The sequence below is a fragment of the Urocitellus parryii genome, chromosome 3 (assembly GCF_045843805.1).
Source record: "Urocitellus parryii isolate mUroPar1 chromosome 3, mUroPar1.hap1, whole genome shotgun sequence".
NCBI classification, from domain to species: domain Eukaryota; kingdom Metazoa; phylum Chordata; class Mammalia; order Rodentia; family Sciuridae; genus Urocitellus; species Urocitellus parryii.
The window spans coordinates 103,475,138-103,499,484 of NC_135533.1; the positions used below are offsets into that span (position 1 = coordinate 103,475,138).

General features: G+C 36.2%; 2 pseudogenes; both read right to left on the bottom strand.

Annotated features, from left to right (window-relative positions):
• Positions 1 to 15,736: 15,736 nt before the first annotated feature.
• Positions 15,737 to 18,780, bottom strand: LOC144254003 (thyroid receptor-interacting protein 11 pseudogene; annotated as a pseudogene).
• Positions 18,781 to 20,326: 1,546 nt separating this feature from the next.
• On the bottom strand, positions 20,327 to 23,403 carry LOC144254004 (thyroid receptor-interacting protein 11 pseudogene; annotated as a pseudogene).
• Between the last annotated feature and the right edge of the window lie 944 nt (positions 23,404 to 24,347).

Sequence of the window (24,347 nt, forward strand, 5' to 3'; positions counted from 1 at the left end):
GTCTGGTGTCTGTGGTGGTGGTCACATCTACCTATATGCATGGTGAAATCACAGAGAACCACATACGCAGAGTTTCAGGGGACTGGAGACCTCACAACTTTTGTTGAACTTTTGTTCTCAGCCTTTTGATGCAAATTCTTCTAAAGATGATTAATATTTGCTTCAGGTCCATTATCTGCACTATTTAAAGAAGCCACAACTTATATTTTCTTTTCTATTTGTAAATTGCTTGAGGTTTAAAAGATAAACCACATGTCCCTATCCTAAATGAGCTTGAAAAATCAAATTCCCATTCCTCCATTTTTTTTCAGTACTGTTTTAATTCAGCCCGTTTTTGTAGGAGCTCTTCAAACTGACCTCCAACCTCATGACCAGTGCCAGAGGTTCGTAAAACTTCCAAAAAAGTCTGAGATTTCTGACTTAGTGCATCTATTTCAATGTCTTTTTCTCTAATGACATGAGATAAATTCTCCAGAGTTTCTCTAAACATATCTTGATCACTATTTTCAAATTTGGTGGACAATTTTTTATTTTCTTCTTGAAATTGGATGAGGGCTGCTGCTTTGGCAGCGAGTATATCCTTCATTTTCTGATGTTCTGCTTGCAGTTGGGTATTTTCTTTTGTCTTCTCATTCAAAACAGCTAATATTTGTTCTCTTTCCATAGTGAATGTCTGCAGTTGCTGCTGAAGGGAAATGACATCCTAGGTGTAGGAACCTGAATAAATTTTAGCCTGAAGAGCTTGTATCTCCACGTCCTTCTGCTGGATAACTTGAGTGAGTTTACCAACTTCATCTTTGGATAGCTGATCAATCTATTTGGTTTAAGACATATTCTTTTCATTTAGGAGTTGAATCTCAAGGTCTTGTTCTTGGATTCCTTTCACTCCTTTTTCAGTTTCATAGTTATATAGGTCGTGTTTTTCACTTCCATTTTCTATAGGAAGGCTTTTAACTTTTGTTTTTGGAAAAATATCAGAATTGTCTGTTTGAGTATTGTGTGTTTCTTTCTGAAACTGGGCTTTTATTTGCTCAGTGGTTTTCTGCAAATTTCCTCATCATTGTTCAATTATTTGTCACTTTTTCACACTGAGCTGCTCTTGTTCTCTCTTCAAGGCATCTCTGTCATTTTCGGCAGAAGATAATTCTTTATTTATGTTTTTTATTTGGTCCTCAAGTTCTTCCATCTTTCTTGTAGACTCTACTTTTTCAGTTTTTAGAACCTAAATAGTTTTTTGGTATCTCACGGAGTTTAGAATCATCAGTTACTGTAACTCCTGAGTCACCTTGTTGTAACTGATTTTCAAGTTTTTCAATTCGTTCTGCATAGTCATTTAAATCCTTTCGATACTGGTGACTTATTTCTGCCAGTTTCTGTTGATGTGGATTCTGCAAAACTGACATTTTCATCTTGATGATCAAAAAAGGGTGATTCCTCTCATTCTGTTTTCACTTCAGCTACAAATATACCACTGACTTAAGTGTGTTATTGATGCCATTTAATTGTGTCTCCCCAAAACTCACATGTTGAAAACTTAATCCCCAAATTCACATGTTGATGGCATTTGAGGTGGAGACGCAGGGAGTTAATAAAGGTTAGATTAGGTTATAGGGGTGGAGCCTTCATCATGGCATTAGTGGTTTTACAAAAAGAGGAAAAGGGGACTCTCCCTGGCACACTTACTCTGTCTTACTCTGTGATACCCTCCATCATGTTATGATGCACCAAAGATTCTCACTAGATGTCATGCTCTTGGACACCGCATCAAGATGCCATGGTCTTGGATGTCCCATCACATAGAAACATGAGCTAAACACACTATTCTTTATAATTATCCAATATGTGGTATTTCCTTGAAACAACAGAAAAAAAAAATAAGATAGGTACTAAACCTTTTGGTTTCATTTGTATCATCTTGAAAAGATGGAAAATAAACAAGCTCTTTCAAAGTTTTTTGAATATGAGAAATGGCACATGTAAAATATTTAGTCCAAAACGTGATACATAGCAGGTATTTACCAATGGAAGAATGACAAATCCTCAGACATAAGAAAAATCACAGCTTCAAATATGGGGGCATTTCAGCTTTATCACCCTCCATATCTTTATTTTCAAGAGTTTCAAACTGGAGGAATGACACAGAGGTTGGTTTGGTGTCTTGCATGTATCAATGTATTTCCAAACATGCATATCTCTCGCTTGTTTACAGGAGGAAGGTTGGCCAGCATACATAGCTTTGTGGCATGACTCACCACCAAAGCCTTTCTTGAAAAAGAGTCCTTCAGTGCCATATGAAGGCAACCTGGGGGGAGGGGCGGGGGTCATTTTCAGTAACTTATTTCACTTAATTCTGTTTTTTTTTTTGTTGGATCAATGGCAGGCTTTAGTTAAACCCAAACCTCTGCCATCATCTCATTCAAAATCTTTCCTATTGCAAGGGGAATGCCAATTCCTACATTCAACCTTCACTAACCCATCTTCCTGAAGCCCTGAATGTCACCAACAGCAAGAAATCTGGGTCTGGAGGTTCTTTGACTCATTCCAACTCAGAATAAGTTGTAAGACATTTGGAAGGCACTGCCACCAATTATGAGGTCACTCAGCTAATGCCTGAAATCCAGCAGTTATGATGGGCTATCTTCTTGTTCCTCTAGTTCCAGGGAACTCCCAGGCCATGTGCAATGGCCAAGATGAGGATTAAGGAAAATGTCACATCTGTATAGCTAGACAGTTGAAAGACTAGCTGCCAACACGGATCCTACTTTTTTTTGTGCTCATAAGTAAAAAGAAACCACAAACTACATATCAGGGTTTTTTTTTGTGTGTGTGTGTGAACAATGACTTTTGTAGAAATAGAATATAGCTTCTCTGGATTAGGAGGCAAATATAAAGCAGAGAAGAATGGTGGAGAGTTAGTTTCATAGTTTATTCCTTAAAGTCTGAATTCACACCTGCTTAGCATAGTGCTCTGCCATGCAGCTGATCATATTTTTAGTGTGTGGAAAGAAAAGTGCTATTTTGATTTTAGAAATGTACAGGTAAGAGATGATTCCAATATATCCAGAAGATAACCAAAGCTTTATACACACTCTACATGCTATGCCAGGGAGTTTTAGAATTTCTACTTCATGGAATACTCCTTTGTGTCAGAGGAGGGAATCCACATCTTTCTTACTCAAAACCACAATCTCTTTCCCACATGAGTCAGCCAGTGGGATAATGGTTTCTAACTTTAAAGACCAAACTAAAACAACGAGATGATATCAATTAGGATTAAGTTTGGCTTCGTATAAGACAAACAAAACACTTTTGTCCATAAGACAAAATCCAGTCCATAAGTTTTATCAAGCTCATACGTAGGTTCTTTTCTTGGCTTGGGCCATGTTGTTCTGGGATTTCCAATTTTTAAATTTATATTACATTTTAGCAAAAAATATCACAAAGAAATATTAATTTTTGAGCTTCTCATATATCAACCACTGGCTGACTCTGAATAGTGACCTTTTCTTTAGCCTATGCACATCCCTACAGGAACTCTTTGTCTCTCTTCTGTTACTTCAGGACTGAGACTGAAGTTCTGTGGCCATTCACCTCTCAACACACTCTCATCATTTATATTTTTATCAGCCAGAATCCTGCTGACCTGTGAGTTTGCATTCTCTGGCTTATACATCAATTTCTGTATTAGTTTCCTAGGGCTGCAGCAACAATGTACCACAAAACTGAGTAATTTGGAACAACAGAAATATATTATCTTACTGTTCTAAAAACTAGAAATATTAAAGCAAGGTGTTGACAGTACTGCCACCTTTGACATCAATAGGAGAGGAGTCTTTCTTTGCCTCTTCCAGCTTCTGGTAGCTTCAGACCTTCCTTGGCTTAAAGGTTGCTATCATTCCACCCATCCCCCACCTGTGTCTTTCCATCATCTTCCCTCTGTGAATGCCTCTGTGTCCAAATTTCCCCTTTTGAAATAGGATGCCTGCCATATTGGATCACAGTCCACCTTAATGATCTTATTTTAACTTAATTATCTACAAGATCATATTTCCAAAAGGGGTCATATTTGCAGATACTGAAGATTAAACTTCAACATCTTTTGGGGGAATACAATTCAAACTATAACTTCTTTACCTCCTCTGAGCTTACCTTTTTCTAACCATTTTCCCTATTGTGTATTTTCTTGCTTTTCTCTTAATTTTAATTAATATCTACATTCTATCCCTATTCATTCTCCATTAAAACTTGAAATCCAATGAAAATGTTATCTCTCTCTTCATCTGATAACTCAAAACCAAGTTACCTCTACGTAAGATACAGCTCATTTAATTTTTTTTTTTCCAACAGAACCATTTGGGTGAGAATAGGATCTTAACATAGGGCAACATATTTGTTTAATATCATGATAGTGCTGCCTGGAACCCCATGCTGAGAAGGATTTGAGAATCTTATTGTTCTTGGTGATTGGAAGTTCTGAGATTTGTGATGTCTAATTTGGTGGCAGGGGCAGAGAGGATTGTGGTGGCATGCAGGCTGCACAGTCCATCCTTGACTTGCTCTAAGTTAAGTAACCACTGGGGGTTAGCAGTGTTAGGGTTAGGGTGATGCCTATCTTTATAAGTGAGGAAGAGACTCTTGATGACATCTGACCACAATACAGTGTGAATAGTTTCAGGAGCTTCTAAGAAGTAAATTGGTTTTGGGTGACAATGATATGATCATATATGTAGAAAATCTGAAATAATTGATAAAAAGAAACCCCTAGAATTAATAAACAATTGCAGCAAGGTAACAAGATACAAGGTCAATATATAGAAGTTCATCAATTTCCTACATGTAACAATAAACAAGTAGAATTGGAAATTAAAATACAATACCATTTAAAATTCTTAGAGACTAAACAATGCATTTCTAAATACCACAAGTTACAAGAAAGAAGAAGTTCAAAGGTGAAAAGATATTTTGAGCTAAATGAAAATGAAAACTCAACTTATTAAATTTGTGGGATGCTGTAAAGCAGTGTTTAAATAGAAATTTATAATATTGGATGTGTGCATTAGAAAAGAAGAAAGATCTAACCTTCCTTCCTAAAAGACTAGAAAAAGAAGACCAAACTAAACCTCCCCCAAAAAAGAAATAATAAAAACTAGAACAGAAATCAGAGAAATTGAAGACAGAAAATACATTGAAAAAAATCAACAAAACCAAAAACTGGTTCTTTGAAATGATCCACAAAATTGATAAGGTTGTAGTCATGCTAACTAAGAAAAAATAGAGAGGATAGATATTGCCAAAGTCAGAAATAAGGGAGGAGGCATCAATAAGAATATCATGGACAATAAAAAGATAAAAAGAAATACTATGAACAAATCTTTATCCACAAACTTGAAACTTTTTATGAAATGGACCAATTCCTTTAAAGATACAATTTGTGAAAACTCCTACAAAAGGAAATAGTCAATCAAATAGGTTAAAAATATTTAAAACTGAATTAATAACATTCCAAAAGAGAAAGTACCAGCTGAGATGACAACACTAGTGAATACTACCCCAAATTTAAGAAGTTATGCTTAATACTCTATAATCTCTGTCAGAAGACAGAAGCAAAGGGAAGACACTCCAAGAAACATAGACCAATATCTTTTATGAACATAGATGTAAAATGGCAGAAAAAATCAGTAGAGAGAAGGAAGCAGTAGGTGAGGCAATGGGAGGTGAAGGGAAGGTATGAGGGAGTGAATTAGAATAACATACATTCCATGCTTTTATAATTATATCAAAATGGATTTTATTTATAAATAAAAAGACCAGTAAAAGTCCTCAACAAAATATGAGTGATTTGAATCCAACAATGTATAAACAGACTCATACACCAAGGCCAAGGGGGATTTATTCCAGGTCTACAAGGCCTGTTTCAACCTTTGAAAATCAACCTGTGTAATCCACCACATCCACAAGGTAAAGACGAACATTAGCACAATCACATCAATAGATGCAGAAAAAGTATTTGCCAAAATTTATTAGTAAACGAGGAACAGAGGTAACTTTCTCAACCTGGAAAACACATCTACAAAAACCCTATATCATTCTTTTTCAAAAATTTATTTATTTTTCTTTATTAAAGTATTCTACTTTGTTAGACATGATGGCAGAATGTGTTTCATTTCATAGTACACATATAGAGCATAATTTTTCAAGTCACTGATTGTACACAAATTATTTTCACACCATTTGTGTCTCACACATGTACTTAGGGTAATGATGTCTAACTCATTTCACCATTATTCCTACCCCCTTGCCCCCTCCCTCTCCATCCCTCCCCTTTGCCCCATCTAAAATTCCTCCACTTTCCCATGCTCCCTCTCCTTGCCATTATAAATCATCATCCTCATACCAAAGAAGCCTTTGTTTTTTGGGGATTGGCTTACTTAGCATTATATTCTCCAACTCCATCAATTTACCTGCAAGTACCATGATTTTATGCTCTTTTATTGCTGAGTAATGTTTCATTGTGTGTGTGTGTGTGTGTGTGTGTGTGTGTATATATATGAATGAAATGGACCAATTCCTTTAAATACAATATATAAATATTTACATTGATATCTATACATTCTCTCTCCCTCTCTCTCTCTCTCTCTCTCTCTCTCTCTCTCTCTCTCTCTCTCTCTCTCTCAAACTCTCAAAGTTTCCCTATCCATTTATCCACTGAAGGGCATCTGGGTTGTTTCCACACTTTAGCTATTGTGAATTGTGCTGCTATAAATATTGATATGGCTGTGTCCCTGTAGTATGCTGTTTTTAAGTCCTTTGGGTATAAGCCAAGGAGTGGGATAGATGAGTCAAATGGTGGTTCCATTCCAAGTTTTCCAATGAATCTTTATGCTGCTTTCCAGACTGGCTGCACCAATTTGCAGTCCCACCAGCAGTGTATGAGTGTGCCTTTTCCCCCATCCTCACCAACACATATTGTTTGTATTCTTGATAGCTGCCATTCTGACTGCAGTGAGATGAAATTTTAGAGTAGTTTTGATTTGAATTTCTCTAATTGCTAGAGATGTTGAACACTTTTTCATATATTTGTTGATTGATTATATATTCTCTTTTGAGAAGTGTCTGTTCAGTTCCTTGGCCCATTGATTGGTCTTTTTTGTTGTTGTTGTTGTTGTTGTTTGTTTGTTAAACTGTTTGTTTTTTGGTGTTAAGATTTTTCAGTGCTTTATGTATCCTGCAGATTAGCACTCTATCTGATGTGCTTGTGATAAAAGATTTGGTTCCATTCTGTAGGCTCTCTATTCACCTCACTGATTGTTTTTCTTGCTGAGAAGAAGATTTTTAGTTTGAATCCATCCCATTTGTTGATTCTTGGTTTTAATTCTTGCACTATAGGACTCTTATTAAGGAAGTTGGAGCCTAATCCTACATGATGGAAAATTGGGCCTATTTTTTCTTCCATTAGGCACAAGGTCTCTGGTTTAATTCCTAGGTCCTTGATCTACTTTGAGTTGAGTTTTGTCATGGTTAGAGATAGAGGTTTAAATTCATTTTATTACATATGGATTTCTAGTTTTCACAACATCATTTCTTGAAGAGGCTATCTTTTCTCTGATGTACATTTTTGGTGCCTTTGTCTAATATAAGATAACTGTAATTATGTGGATTAGTCTCGTGTCCTCTATTCTGTACCATTGGTCTACAGGTCTATTTTGGTGCCAATACCATGCTGTTTTTGTTACTATTGCTCTGTAGTATAGTTTAAGGTCTGGAACAGTAATGCCACCAGCTTCACTCTTGTTGCTAAGGATTGCTTTGGCTATTCTGGGCCTCTTTTCCAAATGAATTTCATGACTGCATTTTCTATTTCTATGAGGAATGTCATTGGGATTTTGATTGGGATTGCATTGAATCTGTATAGTGCTTTTGGTAGTATGGACATTTTGACAAAATTAATTCTTCCTATCCAAGAACAAGGTAGATCTTTCCATCTTCTAAGGTCTTCTTTCTTTCTTTAGCCTGCAATTGTTTTCATTGTAGAGGTCTTTCACCTATTTCATTCAGTTGATTCCCAGGTTTTTTTTTTTTTTTTTGAGGCTATTGTAAATGGGGTGGTTTTCTAAATTTCACTTTCTAAGGATTTGTCACTGATATACAAAAACGCCTTTGATTTATGGGTATTGGCTTTATATCCAGCTACTTTTCTGAATTCATTTATTAGTTCTAGAAGATTTCTGGTGGAATGTTTTGTATCTTCTAGGTATAGAATCCTATCATCTGCAAATAGTAATAATTTGAATTCTTGTTTTCCTATATGCATCCCTTTGATTTCCTTCGTCTGATTGCTCTGGCTAGTTTCAAGAACTATGTTAAATAGAAGTGGTGAAAGAGGGCATCCCTGTCTTGTTCCAGTTATTAGAGGGAATGCTTTGAATTTTTCTCCATTTAGAATGATGTTGGTCTGGTGCTTAGCATAGATAGCCTTTGCAATGTTGAGGTATGTTCCTGATATCCCTAGTTTTTCTATTTGAACATGAGGGGGAACATTTTGTCAAATGCTTTCTCTGCATTCTATTCAGGTGATCATATGATTTTTATCTTTGATTCTGTTGATGTGATTAATTACATTTATTGATTTCCATATGTTGAACCAAACTTGTATCCCTGGGATCAAGTAGAATGAATCCTACTTGATAATGGTGCAGTGTATTTTTGATATGTTTTTGTATTTGATTTGCCAGAATTTTATTCAGAATTTTTGCATCTATATTCATTAGAGATATTGGTCTGAAGTTTTCTTTTTTAGATGTGTCTTTACCTGGTTTTGGAATCGGGGTGGTATTGGCCACATTGAGTATATCAGGAAGTGTTCCCTCTTTTCCTATTTCATGAAATAGTTTGAGAAGTATTGGTATTAGTTCTTCTTTAAAGGTCTTATAGAACTCAGCTGTGTATCCATCGGGTCCTGGACTTTTCTTGGTTAGTAGGCATCTTATGGCGTCCTCCATTTCCTTGCTTGAAATTGACCTGTTTAAATTGTGTTTATTATCCTGATTTATATTGGTCATGTCATATGCCTCTAGAAATCTGTGAAGGCCTTAAATATTTTCTATTTTATTGGAATACAAATTTTCAAAATAATTTCTAATTATCTTCTGTATTTCTATTGTTATATTTCCTTTTTCATCATGGATGTTAGTAATTTGAGTTTTCTCCCTCCATTTCTTCATTAGCATGGCTAATGGTCATCAATTTTATTTATTTTTTCAAAGAACCAACTTTTCATTTTGTCAATTTTTAAATTTTTTTTGTTTGTTTCAATTTCATTGATCTCAGCTCTGATTTTAATTATTATCTTCTACTGCTTTTGGTGTTGATTTGTTCTTCTTTTTTTAGGGCTTTGAGATGTAATGTTAAGTCATTTATTTGTTGACTTTTTCTTCTTTTTTAAAGAATAAACTTCCTGAAATGAACTTTCCTCTTAGAACTGCTTTCATAGTGTCCCAGAGATTTCAATATGATGTATCTGTGTTCTCATTCACCTCTAATTTTTTTTAATCTGCTCCTTGATGTCTTCTGCAACCCATTGTTCATTCAGTAGCATATTATTTAGTCTCCAGGTGTTGGAGTAGCTTTAATTTCTTATTTTTTCGTGGACTTCTAATTTTTTTCCATTATGATATGATAGAATACAGAGAGATTACAGGATAGTATCTCTCTTTTTTTATATTCACTAAGAGTTGCTTTGTGGCATAATATAGTCTTTTGTAGAGAAGGATCCATGCGCTGTGAGAAGAAAGTGCATTCTCTTATTTAATTATGAAATATTCTATATATGAGAGTTAAGTCTACATTATTGATTGTATTATTAAATTCTATAATTTATTTATTCAGCTTTTGTTTGGAAGATCTATCTTGTGATGAAAGAGATGTGTTAAAGTCACTCAAAATTATTGTGTTGCATTGTGTTTGACACTTCAACTTGAGAAGAGTTTGTTTGATGAATGTAGATGCTCCAGTGTTTGGGGCATTATAAGTTTTAAGTCTTGTTGGTGTATGGTTCCCTTGAGCAGTTTGTCATGTCCTTCTTTATCCTTTTTGATTGATTTTAGCTTGATGTCTACGTTATTTGATATGAGGATGGAATTCCCTGCTGGCTTCCACAGTCAATGTGAGTGATATAATTTTTCTCAAACCTTCACCTTCAGTCTGAGGATGTCTTTTCCTATGAGATGAGTTGCATGGAGGCAATATATTATTGGGTCTTTTTAAATTTAATCTGCTAGTATATGTCTTTTGATTGGTGATTTTAGGCCATTAACATTCAGGGTTATTATTGAGACATGATTTGTATTCCCAGCCATTTTTGTTTATTTTTGGTATTTAACATGACTTGGTTTCTCCTCTGATTAGATTTTCCTTAAGTGTAATACCTCCCTCTGTTGATTTCCATCATTTTTTTTTCATTTTCTCTTCTTGGAATATTTTGATGAGGATGTTCTATAGTGCAGGCTTTCTAGTTGTAAATTCTTTTAGCTTTTGTTTATCCTGGATGGTTTTTATTTCTTCATCACATCTAAAGCTTAATTTTCCTGGATATAAGATTCTTGGTTGGCATCCATTTTCTTTCAGAGCTTGGTATATGTTGTTCCATCATCTTTTGGCTTTGAGGGTCTGGGTTGAAAAATCTGCTGAAATACAAATTGGTCTCCCTCTATATGTGATCTGATTCCTCTCTCTTGCGACTTTTAAGATTCTGTTCTTATTCTGTATTCGAGAAATTTTCATTATAATGTGCTTTGGCGTACATCTGTTGTAATTTTGTACATTTGGTGTCCTGTAAGCCTCTTGTATTTGGTCTTCCAATTTGTCTTCATGCTTGAGAAATTTGCTGATATTATCTCATTGGAGAGATTGTGCATTCCTTTGGATTGAAACTCTGTGTCTTCCTCTATGCCAGTAACTCTTAGATTTGGTCTTTTGATGCTGTCCCATAATTCTTGGATGTTCTGTTCATGGAGTCTTACTATCTTCACTGTGTGATCAAGTTTATTTTCCAGATTATATACTTTGTCTTCATTATTTAATTTTCTTTCTTCCAAGTGATCTAGTCTGTTGGTTATGATTTATATTGAGTTTTTATTTGGTTTATTGTATCCTTTATCTCAAGGATTTCTGACTGGTTTTTTCTTCAGAGTTTCTATCTCTTTCTTCAAGTAATCTTTTGCTACCTATATTTCCTCTCTTATCTCTTTGTTGGAGTGAAAAAATTTTGCCAGTATTTGCTCACTTAGGTCATTCTATAATTCACAGATCATTTTAATTATGAACCCTCTGAACTCATTCTCTGTCATTTCATCAATTTTGCTGTTCATGGGTTCTGTTATAGTAGTATCCTGGTTTGTTTGGGGCACTTTCCTCCCTTGTTTTTTATGTTGTCTATGTGTCTTCCTTTCTTACATCGTGGATCTGAGATATTACAGTTTCTACCCTACATTCTTGTAGTACCTGTGCAGATTGTCAGTACCACATCTTGATGTTGGGCTTCCACACCCTGCTGGTGTCCCTCAATGTATGCTACTGCATCTAAAGGTGGTGGCAGCAACTTGACATAATCATTGAGGAGCCCCAAGATGGAAGCAATGTCTTACAGAGATGGGGATGAAAGGGTGGGCCCCACACTCTCTTTGGGATGCCTGCTTTTAGTTGCAGCTGATTCTAGGCCCTGTCTGTTTTCAAAAAGTTAGGGGATACCGTGTGGGGAAGGCTATGGAGATGACTGCAGTGTCCCAAGATGGAAGTTGGTTAGGTTTAGGCTCCCAGGTATGTGGTAGGGCAAACTCGAACCTATTCTGGATCTGGGTTCTGTGTAAGTTGGCATTGGTGGATCTGGGCCAGGCCTGGGCTCCCGCAGTAGTCTGCTGGTCTGAAGAAGTGGTCCTGTGACAGAGGTTGGGCTCCAGTGGGTGTCTGTGGATTGAGGGGTGGAGCCAGGCCTACTGTGAGCCTGGGTTCCATGCAGCCAGTGTGGGTGTATCTGGGCCGCCTAGCTTGACTTCCCATTGTAGTCTCTTCTTTCTTTGGCATACTGTAGTTTTCTTGTAGAAGTCTTTCACCTCTTTCATTCAGTTGATTCCCAAGTTGTTTTTTTTTTTTTGAGGCTATTGTAAATGGGGGTGGTTTTCCTAGTTTTGCTTTCTGAAGATTTGTCACTGATGTACAGAAATAGAAATGCCTTTTATTTATGGTGTTGATTTTATATCCAGCTACTTTTCTGAATTCATTTATTAGTTCTAGAAGATTTCTGGTGAAATGTTTTGGGTCTTCTAGGTATAGAGTCATGTCATCTGCAAATAGTGATCATTTGAGTACTTTTTTTCCTATGTGTATCCCTTTAATTTCTTTCACCTAATTGCTATGTCTAGTTTCAAGAACTATGTTAATAAAAGTAGTGAAAGAGGGCATCCCTGTCTTGTTCCAGTTATTAGAGGAAATGCTTTCAGTTTTTCTCCATTTAGAATGATGTTGGCCTGGGGCTTAGCATAGATAGTATTTACAATGTTGGGGTATGTTCCTGATATCCCTAGTTTTTCTAGTGTTTTGAACATGAAGAGGTGCATTTTGTCAAATGCTTTCTCTGTGTCTATTAAGATGATCCTATGATTCTTATCCCTAGTTTTTCTAGTTTTCTTTATCCCTAGTTTTTCTCGATTCTTATCCCTAGATTTTTTTTAAAGTATATTGATGTGATGAATTTCATTTATTGATTTCTGTATGTTGAATCAACCTTGCATCCCTGGGATAAACCCTAATTGATCGTGGTGCACTATCTTTTTTATATGTTTTTGTATTCAATTTGCCAGAATTTTATTGAGAATTTTTTGCATCTATATTCATTAGTGATATTTGTCTGAAGTTTTTTTTTTCTTTGGTATTTTTTTTTCTGGTTTTGTAATCAGGGTAATATTGACCTCATAGAATGTGTTTGGAAGTATTCCCTTTTTTTATATTTCATGAAATAGTTTGAGAAGCATTGGTGTTAGTTCTTCTTTAAATGTATTTTAGAACTCAGCTGGGCATCCCTCCAATACTGGGCTTTTCTTAGTTGGTAGGCTACTGATGGCGTCCTCTATTTCCTTGAAATTGATCTTTTTAAATTGTGTATAGTGGGGTTAAGTAGAGGAGCATCTATGATGCCCACTAGGCAGAGCTCAGGAGGCAGTTGAACATTTCTCATATGGACTGCTATGGGAACTTCCTTAACAATCCACCGAAGAACGGCTATATAAATAAGTTAGTTAAAAAGAGAGGTGACACTATTTCACAGTGTCACCTGTTAATTTTTTGGAAAAACAAGTTTTAACCAACAACACATAATCAAAACTTCCAGTATCCCAAATATATTAGAAATTACACTAATCACAGCAAAATAGACAATCAAATTTCATTTAGTTGGAGCCAGAGCTCTTTACATATTTGAACTCGACTTGTTTTCACATTTTCTTGCTATACAAATGTTTCTCTTTCTAAGGCATAGCTACATTGACAAAATCTTCAAGAAAAAGCTCTTCAATGTACAACTTCAAGGTATAAATATGAACATCCTCATTCACTTAAGCCTCAAGTCAAGATTTTTTTTAATAATGGGCTGGTAAAAAATTCTTAAGTTCTAAACAGCTGGTGCTGGTGCAAGGAGGTGATTTCACTGATCCTTAGGATGCAAGTGTGTCTGGTGGCTGTTGTGGTGGTCATCACATCAACCTATATGCATTATGAAATCACAGAGAACCACATTCGCAGAGTTGTAGGGGACTGTGTGGGAAATCTTGTTTTCAGCCTTTTGATACAAATTCTTCTAAAGATGATTCATATTTGCTTCAGGTCCATTTTGTGCTACTTAAGAACCCATGAGTAGTCCTTTCTTTTCTATTTGTAAATTGATTGAGATTTAAAAGATAAATCACATGTCTCTATCCTAAAGGAACTTGAAAATCAAATAAAGAAATAAGAAGCTGAAACTGAGAGAAAATTTAAAATTGAAAGAAAAAGCTGATCTATATAGTCACTAGGTATTTTGTCTTCACTTTTTATTTTTGTAAAATAAGATAAAAGATAAATCAAAAGTTTCCAATTCAAGTTAGGTGAAATTTAAAAAAAGTAGATTATATAGCAAATACTTCTCTGACACCTGCAATTTCTAAAACCATTGAGAACATTTTATCAAAATTAATTGAATTTTATTAAAATTCTTTTAAATTATATAATTTATATTAAATAATTTTATTTATATTAAAATTTAATTAAACTAATTTTACTAAACTAATTTAAATTTTAATTCATTAAAATTTTAAATATAAATCATAATATAAATTTATTCATTAAATTCATACATAAAATAAATTAATAAAATTAAATTTATAAATAAAATTAATAAAATAGATTAATGAAGTTAATTCATATTAAATTATGATTTATTTAAAATAATTTAATTTATGTTAAATTTTATTTGAATTAATTTTAATAAAAATGTTCTCAATGGTTTTAGAAATTACAAGTGTCAGAGAAACATTTGCTATATAATCTGCTTTTTCACTTCTTTGATATCAACTGACTTAAGCTAGAAACTTTGGTTTATTTTTTATCTTAATTTACAAAAATGAAAATTTTTAACTATGCCTTTGTTAACTTTTTAATCTTTCAAAACTATGTATTATTTTGTCTCTCTTCCCCACTTTCTGTTTTTGATCAAATGTTTTTTAAAATGTGTTTATAAGAATTACTGTAGGGCCAAGAAAAGTATGTAAAGAGTCCAGACATTTAATGATACATTCTTAAAATTAAAAAGGATATATGTAATTATACTTTTGATTTCACTGACAAAAGTCATCTTCCTTCTGGACATATTTAACATCTAGAAAAGGGAATGAACATCAAGTGACTTTTTTATAGAATGAAGACAAGTAAAAGGGATAGGTGTCATAGCATTTGGATTAAAAGAATCTTAGAATTTATCCATAAACTTCATTCAGGTCCTCCCACTGTAATTTTTTTTTTTTTAAAGAGAGAGTGAGAGAGGGGAGAGAGAGAGAGAGAGAACTCTTAATATTTATTTATTTATTTATTTTAGTTCTCGGCGGACACAACATCTTTGTTGGTATGTGGTGCTGAGGATCGAACCCGGGTCGCACGCATGCCAGGCGAGCGCGCTACCGCTTGAGCCACATCCCCAGCCCCATCCCACTGTAATTTTGTTTTAGTAGTTTACAGTATATTCTTTTACTAAAGAATTCACAACTTTGTTACATCATATTTTTTTTACATATAGCCCAAATTCTGAGGTATATACCTTTTTTTTTTTTTTTGTATGGGTTGGATCTTTCTTCTTTTCTGTTACATAAATGAATCATTTTTATCTTAATTAATATAATTAAATTTAACAAATATAATCATAAAAAAGGATGGAGCTATAGTTATTATTGCTGTTGATTACCTGATAGCACAGGAACAAAATTTTATATAAAACAAATTCTACAGCAAACAAACACAAATAAAATTTTAATAAGTGCTACAGCAAGAAAACATCAAAAAGGGGAAGGGGGAGTCAAAATACCTGTAGCTCTATATATTTTTTTCTTTTTCTTTTTCGCTGCAAATACACGACTTCTTTTCAAAAAGTCCACTTTGTAAAAAGTTCAGTGTTTATGGCTTCTTTAAAGTGCTAAATCATCTCTGGCTTGAGAATCACCTATTGCTTTAAAAGGTCCTTTAGTACAATCCTGGCACTATTGTCAGGAGACACTGGCAATGGTGTAAGGTGGGCATGAAGTCTGAGAAGGGATTCAAAAGGAGATTCCCAGGTCCACCAGGTCCAAGTCCAGCTAAACTATTCAGTGTCACAGCCACAGAACGTGGTACCAAGAATGGATTCACAGCTGCTCTTTTACCAGCTCTGAATTCTGCTGCATCTTTCAAACTTCTTGGTACATTCTCACCTTCCTTTCTCCTTCCTCTGGAGTCTAGACATTTCATGGCAGGAGCAGAAAGTTTCGGTGATGGAACACATGAAGGAGATTCTGTTTCCAGAAATTTAACAAAAAGTTCTGAAAAAGAACTATTAAACAGACATTGCTCATTGGTCTCAAAGATGTGTTGGGGACATTTTTTGATCCTCCTCCAAGCCAACCCATCATCCACTTAGTAACACCACCATCATCTCCATTCAACAACTGCTCCATTTCCTCCTTTTGAAAGTCCAGGATGCTTCCCATTAACTGTCACACTTCATGATGCTTACTTTTCAGTGTATGGAAAAACCCAACGAACAGGTTTCTCATTAGGGCTTTGTCCACTTTTCCTTCTGTGCCATTTTCTGAGTTCATCAATTTCTTTTGTGCATCATTCAACATTTCTTGTTGGAGCTCATTTTGCTTTTTAAGTCCTTCAATCTGTTCTTCCTTTAGATGTAACTGTTGTGAAAGTCTGGTTGCTGAATCCAACACACCATTGGCTTCATCCAAATGTTCCTGTAATAATAATACCTCTCTTTCTAGGTTTTCTGCCTTTTCCTTCCATTTGGTTATATGTTGTCTTTCCTTTTCTAATTCAGCTGAATACATAGCTTTTTATTCTTGTTGGAAACGCTCTAGAACCATGTGCAGGTGAGTTAATGACATGGCATACTCCTTTCCTTGTTCCTGGTAGAGCAAAAGCTGCATTGCATTCTCATCTCTCTCTTGGGAGAGTAAACACACCTGTTTCTGCAGGGACTCTACTATCTGCACACTGGCTTGATGCTTTGAATTAGAAGAGAAAAGTAGCTTTTTCTCCAATAGTGTGACTTTTCTCTCTCAGGTTCCTCTCTTCTCTGCAGCCCAAGTTTCCTGGGTGTAAGAATCTTCTGATTCTAAAAGATGGCTCCTCAGTCTTTGTACCTCCTGATTTAAGTGTAATTCTTTGTCACATGGGTGTTGAACCTCTTGCTAGAGGGTACTCTTTTCCATCTGTTTGTTCTTTAGGGACAAGGTGAGTTGGTCTGTCTCCTGATGACATAGAATGGCCTTCTCCTGCATGGATTTAACTGCATTTAAAAGCTGTTTGAATTCCTCATCCTTGCCCTGTTCCTTTTCTTGTTAAAGTTTCTCAAAGGCAAGAGCTTTCTCCTTCATCAACTGGTACTACAACTCTTGTTCTCACAGCATCACATAGAACTTCAAGTTCATCTCTTGTAATGCTTGATACTCCATTTCCTTTTCTTTGGATGTTTCTATTCTTTTTACATTTTCCCTTTTGAGAAATGTCCATTTCTAAAATTAATATTCTCTCCTTGAGGTTTGTTATTACTTGCCTCAACAACTCATTTTTATTCACTTTGTTAGTGAACTTTGCATTTGAAGAAAGTATCTGATCACTTTTGGTTTGGATTAAGAGGTCTTTATCTTTCAGTAAATTTTGTAACAGATCTTGCTTTTCCTTGAGCTGTTTAATTTCGGAATCAGTTTGTTCATGTTCTTTCTTTTCTCTCTTGGAGGTGGCAGCAGTTACATCAGACAACCTGTGGTTATTCTCCTGGAGCTCCTTAATGGTGGCCCTCTTTTTCTTGCAGTGATTTTCTCAGCTCTTCAACCTCTGCTGATTGGGAGTAAGTGATGAGGTAGACGAGAGCTGGGGTGTAATCATATCAAGTTTTCCTAAAAAGAGATCTTTGCTGCTGCAAAGTTGCCCTAGGCACTGCTGCACCTGGCCTAATTTGTGCCCAAAATATTTGAGTTTGATTTCGTTCAGCTCATAACAGTGGATGAGGCCAGTGTAGTCTGCTTCTAATTTAGAACTATTATCACTGTCAACCAAAACATTGGCTTCAAGTTGAAGAAGGTCTTCCTCATGTTGGGCTGACTCAAGAGGCAGATTTTGGACGGTTTTCATTACCTGTTGTTTCCATTCCTTCATTTTTTTTTCACTTGCTGTTTAATTCATCGAGTTCTTGTAGGAGCTCCTTGAACTGATGACTGTTAACACCTGGAACCTCATGTCCAGTGCCAGAGGTTTGTAAAACTTCCAAAAAGTCTGAGATTTCTGACTTAGTGCATCTATTTCAATGTCTTCCTCTCTAATATACGAGATAAATTATCCAGAGTTTCTCTAAACATATCTTGATCACTATTTTCAAATTTGGTGGACATTTTTTTATTTTCTTCTTGAAGTTGGATGAGGGCTGCTGCTTTGGCAGCAACTATATCCTCCATTTTCTGATGTTCTGCTTGCAGTTGGATATTTTCTTTTGTCTTCTCATTCAAAACAGCTAATATTTGTTCTCTTTCCATAGTGAATGTCTGCAGTTGCTGCTGAAGGGAAATGACATCCTGGGTAGGAACCTTAATAAATTTTAGCCTGAAGAGCTTGTTTCTCCACGTCTTTCTGCTGGATAACTTGAGTCAGTTTACCAACTTCATCTTTGGATAGCTGATCAATCTGTTTGGTTAAAGATATATTCTTTTCATTTAAAAATTGAGTGTCAAGTTCTTATTCTTGGATTCCTTTCACTAATTTTTCAGTTTCATAGTTATACAGGTCGTGTTTTTCACTTCCATTTTCTATAGGAAGGCTTTTAACTTTTGTTTCTTGAAAAATATCAGAATTGTCTGAGTGTTGTGCATGTCTTCCTGCAACTGGGCTTTTATTGTTCAATGGTTTTCTGCAAATTCTTAATTTCCTCATCTTTCTGCTCCATTATAGAAGGCTGCAATTGACTACATTCCTGTTTCAAGTTTTCACAGTTTAATTATTTGTCATTTTTCCACACTGAGCTGTTCTCTCTCTTCAAAGCGTCTCTGTCATTTTCTGCCAAAGATAACTTTTTATTTATGTTTTTTATTTGATCCTCAAGTTCTTCCATCTTTGTTGCAGACTCTACATTTTAAGTTTGTAGAACCTGATTAGTTTTTTCCATCTCACATATTTTAGACTCATTAGTTACTGTAACTCCTGAGTCACCTGAATGTACAGATTTTCAATTCTTTCTTGTCATTTAATTCCTCTTGATACTGGCATCTTATCTCTGCCAGTTTCTGTTGATGTGCATTCTACAAAACTGACATTTCCTCTTGATGATTATCAAGGTCTTGACTTTGGTTTTGTTCAAGTACCTTAATAGCATTTTGTAGTTTGCAGATTTCACTTTGATCAGAATTATGTGTTCCCTTTGCCTGAGCTATACATATCCCTCTAATGGCCAACTTGAGATTCAAGTCTTGAAACTTCAATTGACAGTCTGTTGATTTCTTGTTGTGATGAAATGATATCACCGAGGTCCATGTCATCATCAGGAAAAGGTGAACAAAGATGACTGATCCCATAAACATATAAAGACCATTCAGTGGTTGCTGGTATACCACCAGCTCCTGAATGTACTGACTGCAGTGTGGACAACTCATCTTGCAGTGTAAACTGTCTTGCTTTCAGGCAACTGAAAGCAGTTGGGGAAAGTGAGGGAAGCCAAGCTGCCCCTGACGTGACCCAAGGAGTGGCCCAAGCCAGACCCTAGGCCTCCAAACCAGGAAGACATCTCAGCAATTTCAGTGAGCCACCTCCGTCTGTATCCACCTCCACTTTGAACCTCCTAGAGTGCTGTGGTGTCAATTATGACCCAAGCACTCAGAATTCCGCAAAGGGGGGGGGGGCTCGTGCCAACTGTTGTGTTTTGCCTGGAAACGCAGGGGCCTGGCCTGGGCTTGCACCAGGGACTTGCCCCCAGTGGCCCAGTCACTCCATGGGGCCTTGGCTCCTTCCCTCCACTTTCCTCCCTTGGGCTTGAGTGACTTCTTCCCCAGTGTTGGAGACTTGCTCCAGCTCACAGACTGCTGTAATTTTCTTTTAGTAGATATACAATGTTTTCTTTTATAAACTAAAGAATTCACAACTTTGCTACATCATATTTTGTTTGCATATAGCCCAAATTCTGAGGTATATATCTTTTTCATATGGGTTGGATCTTTCTTCTTTTCTGTTATAAATGAATTATTTTCATCTTAATATAATTAAATTTAACACATATAATCATAAAAAAAGAGGTTGGAGCTATAGTTTTTATTGCTATTGATTACCTGATAGCACAGGAACAAAATTTTATATAAAACAAATTCTACAGCAAACAAACACAAATATTTTTTTTTAACTGCTACAGCAAAAACACACACACCAAAAAAATGGGGGGGAGGGGGAGTCAAAATACCTGTAGCTCTATATACCAACTTTTTTCTTTTTCTTTTGCCCAGCAAATACACGACTTCTTTTCAAAAAGGCCACTTTGAAAAAGTAAAAAGTGATTATGGCTTCTTTAAAGTGCTAAATCATCTCTGGCTTGAGAATCACCTATTGCTTTAAAAGGTCCTTTAGTACAACCCTGGCGCTATTGTCAGGAGACACTGGCAATGGTGTAAAGGTGGGCATGAAGTCTGAGAAGGGATTCAAAAGGAGATTCCCAGGTCCACCAGGTCCAAGTCCAGCTAAACTATTCAGTGTCACAGCCACAGAACGTGGTACCAAGAATGGATTCACAGCTGCTCTTTTACCAGCTCTGAATTCTGCTGCATCTTTCAAACTTCTTGGTACATCCTCACCTTCCTTTCTCCTTCCTCTGGAGTCTAGACATTTCATGGCAGGAGCAGAAAGTTTCGGTGATGGAACACATGAAGGAGATTCTGTTTCCAGAAATTTAACAAAAAGTTCTGAAAAAGAACTATTAAACAGACATTGCTCATTGGTCTCAAAGATGTGTTGGGGACATTTTTTGATCCTCCTCCAAGCCAACCCATCATCCACTTAGTAACACCACCATCATCTCCATTCAACAACTGCTCCATTTCCTCCTTTTGAATGTCCAGGATGCTTCCCATTAACTGTCACACTTCATGATGCTTACTTTTCAGTGTATGGAAAAACCCAACGAACAGGTTTCTCATTAGGGCTTTGTCCACTTTTCCTTCTGTGCCATTTTCTGAGTTCATCAATTTCTTTTGTGCATCATTCAACATTTCTTGTTGGAGCTCATTTTGCTTTTTAAGTCCTTCAATCTGTTCTTCCTTTAGATGTAACTGTTGTGAAAGTCTGGTTGCTGAATCCAACACACCATTGGCTTCATCCAAATGTTCCTGTAATAATAATACCTCTCTTTCTAGGTTTTCTGCCTTTTCCTTCCATTTGGTTATATGTTGTCTTTCCTTTTCTAATTCAGCTGAATACATAGCTTTTTATTCTTGTTGGAAACGCTCTAGAACCATGTGCAGGTGAGTTAATGACATGGCATACTCCTTTCCTTGTTCCTGGTAGAGCAAAAGCTGCATTGCATTCTCATCTCTCTCTTGGGAGAGTAAACACACCTGTTTCTGCAGGGACTCTACTATCTGCACACTGGCTTGATGCTTTGAATTAGAAGAGAAAAGTAGCTTTTTCTCCAATAGTGTGACTTTTCTCTCTCAGGTTCCTCTCTTCTCTGCAGCCCAAGTTTCCTGGGTGTAAGAATCTTCTGATTCTAAAAGATGGCTCCTCAGTCTTTGTACCTCCTGATTTAAGTGTAATTCTTTGTCACATGGGTGTTGAACCTCTTGCTAGAGGGTACTCTTTTCCATCTGTTTGTTCTTTAGGGACAAGGTGAGTTGGTCTGTCTCCTGATGACATAGAATGGCCTTCTCCTGCATGGATTTAACTGCATTTAAAAGCTGTTTGAATTCCTCATCCTTGCCCTGTTCCTTTTCTTGTTAAAGTTTCTCAAAGGCAAGAGCTTTCTCCTTCATCAACTGGTACTACAACTCTTGTTCTCACAGCATCACATAGAACTTCAAGTTCATCTCTTGTAATGCTTGATACTCCATTTCCTTTTCTTTGGATGTTTCTATTCTTTTTACATTTTCCCTTTTGAGAAATGTCCATTTCTAAAATTAATATTCTCTCCTTGAGGTTTGTTATTACTTGCCTCAACAACTCATTTTTATTCACTTTGTTAGTGAACTTTGCATTTGAAGAAAGTATCTGATCACTTTTGGTTTGGATTAAGAGGTCTTTATCTTTCAGTAAATTTTGTAACAGATCTTGCTTTTCCTTGAGCTGTTTAATTTCGGAATCAGTTTGTTCATGTTCTTTCTTTTCTCTCTTGGAGGTGGCAGCAGTTACATCAGACAACCTGTGGTTATTCTCCTGGAGCTCCTTAATGGTGGCCCTCTTTTTCTTGCAGTGATTTTCTCAGCTCTTCAACCTCTGCTGATTGGGAGTAAGTGATGAGGTAGACGAGAGCTGGGGTGTAATCATATCAAGTTTTCCTAAAAAGAGATCTTTGCTGCTGCAAAGTTGCCCTAGGCACTGCTGCACCTGGCCTAATTTGTGCCCAAAATATTTGAGTTTGATTTCGTTCAGCTCATAACAGTGGATGAGGCCAGTGTAGTCTGCTTCTAATTTAGAACTATTATCACTGTCAACCAAAACATTGGCTTCAAGTTGAAGAAGGTCTTCCTCATGTTGGGCTGACTCAAGAGGCAGATTTTGGACGGTTTTCATTACCTGTTGTTTCCATTCCTTCATTTTTTTTTCACTTGCTGTTTAATTCATCGAGTTCTTGTAGGAGCTCCTTGAACTGATGACTGTTAACACCTGGAACCTCATGTCCAGTGCCAGAGGTTTGTAAAACTTCCAAAAAGTCTGAGATTTCTGACTTAGTGCATCTATTTCAATGTCTTCCTCTCTAATATACGAGATAAATTATCCAGAGTTTCTCTAAACATATCTTGATCACTATTTTCAAATTTGGTGGACATTTTTTTATTTTCTTCTTGAAGTTGGATGAGGGCTGCTGCTTTGGCAGCAACTATATCCTCCATTTTCTGATGTTCTGCTTGCAGTTGGATATTTTCTTTTGTCTTCTCATTCAAAACAGCTAATATTTGTTCTCTTTCCATAGTGAATGTCTGCAGTTGCTGCTGAAGGGAAATGACATCCTGGGTAGGAACCTTAATAAATTTTAGCCTGAAGAGCTTGTTTCTCCACGTCTTTCTGCTGGATAACTTGAGTCAGTTTACCAACTTCATCTTTGGATAGCTGATCAATCTGTTTGGTTAAAGATATATTCTTTTCATTTAAAAATTGAGTGTCAAGTTCTTATTCTTGGATTCCTTTCACTAATTTTTCAGTTTCATAGTTATACAGGTCGTGTTTTTCACTTCCATTTTCTATAGGAAGGCTTTTAACTTTTGTTTCTTGAAAAATATCAGAATTGTCTGAGTGTTGTGCATGTCTTCCTGCAACTGGGCTTTTATTGTTCAATGGTTTTCTGCAAATTCTTAATTTCCTCATCTTTCTGCTCCATTATAGAAGGCTGCAATTGACTACATTCCTGTTTCAAGTTTTCACAGTTTAATTATTTGTCATTTTTCCACACTGAGCTGTTCTCTCTCTTCAAAGCGTCTCTGTCATTTTCTGCCAAAGATAACTTTTTATTTATGTTTTTTATTTGATCCTCAAGTTCTTCCATCTTTGTTGCAGACTCTACATTTTAAGTTTGTAGAACCTGATTAGTTTTTTCCATCTCACATATTTTAGACTCATTAGTTACTGTAACTCCTGAGTCACCTGAATGTACAGATTTTCAATTCTTTCTTGTCATTTAATTCCTCTTGATACTGGCATCTTATCTCTGCCAGTTTCTGTTGATGTGCATTCTACAAAACTGACATTTCCTCTTGATGATTATCAAGGTCTTGACTTTGGTTTTGTTCAAGTACCTTAATAGCATTTTGTAGTTTGCAGATTTCACTTTGATCAGAATTATGTGTTCCCTTTGCCTGAGCTATACATATCCCTCTAATGGCCAACTTGAGATTCAAGTCTTGAAACTTCAATTGACAGTCTGTTGATTTCTTGTTGTGATGAAATGATATCACCGAGGTCCATGTCATCATCAGGAAAAGGTGAACAAAGATGACTGATCCCATAAACATATAAAGACCATTCAGTGGTTGCTGGTATACCACCAGCTCCTGAATGTACTGACTGCAGTGTGGACAACTCATCTTGCAGTGTAAACTGTCTTGCTTTCAGGCAACTGAAAGCAGTTGGGGAAAGTGAGGGAAGCCAAGCTGCCCCTGACGTGACCCAAGGAGTGGCCCAAGCCAGACCCTAGGCCTCCAAACCAGGAAGACATCTCAGCAATTTCAGTGAGCCACCTCCGTCTGTATCCACCTCCACTTTGAACCTCCTAGAGTGCTGTGGTGTCAATTATGACCCAAGCACTCAGAATTCCGCAAAGGGGGGGGGGGCTCGTGCCAACTGTTGTGTTTTGCCTGGAAACGCAGGGGCCTGGCCTGGGCTTGCAC